We start from the raw sequence: 547 nt of genomic DNA, 5'->3' as shown, positions 1-547 counted from the left end.
GCCACTGGTTGAAGGAGTTCCTACAGTAGCCAAGGGTGAAATTTGAGCTCCTAATCCTCCTGTCTCCAGATCAAGGGGAACAGCCGTGTTTGGAAGGTTATGTTCAGTCTGCCGCACCTTACCACCCCCTCCCCTACACCTCACAGGAGGGAAACCCGGCAATGGGCCCCTCCTGCTCCTCTGCCAGGGTGGCTCAGCAACTGAGAAAGGGACACACATACACACTGTACACCTGGCCTCTGATGCTCATAAAATTTATTATAGCAATACTGAACCCCAGGGTTTGAGGAACACTGGACACTCAGTCCTCAGCCATTTTCTCATCTGAAACAATTTCACGTCCCATGAGGACCAACTGTCAGGGTAGGAAACCGCTTGCTATTATGGTCCATGCCATACTAAAGGCACAGGAATGGGCTATCATCAGGCCGTGGTCTTAAGTGAGTCTCAGGCTTTCACTGACTCTGCTTGCTATACAGCATCCGGCTTAGAATTCTTTCTTTTTTTTTTTTTAAATATTTAAACATTTCTTTGTTTTATAATATTT

This window comes from Microtus ochrogaster, chromosome 22 (assembly GCF_000317375.1).
Source record: "Microtus ochrogaster isolate Prairie Vole_2 chromosome 22, MicOch1.0, whole genome shotgun sequence".
NCBI classification, from domain to species: Eukaryota; Metazoa; Chordata; class Mammalia; order Rodentia; family Cricetidae; genus Microtus; species Microtus ochrogaster.
Note: the sequence above shows the minus strand (reverse complement) of the source record.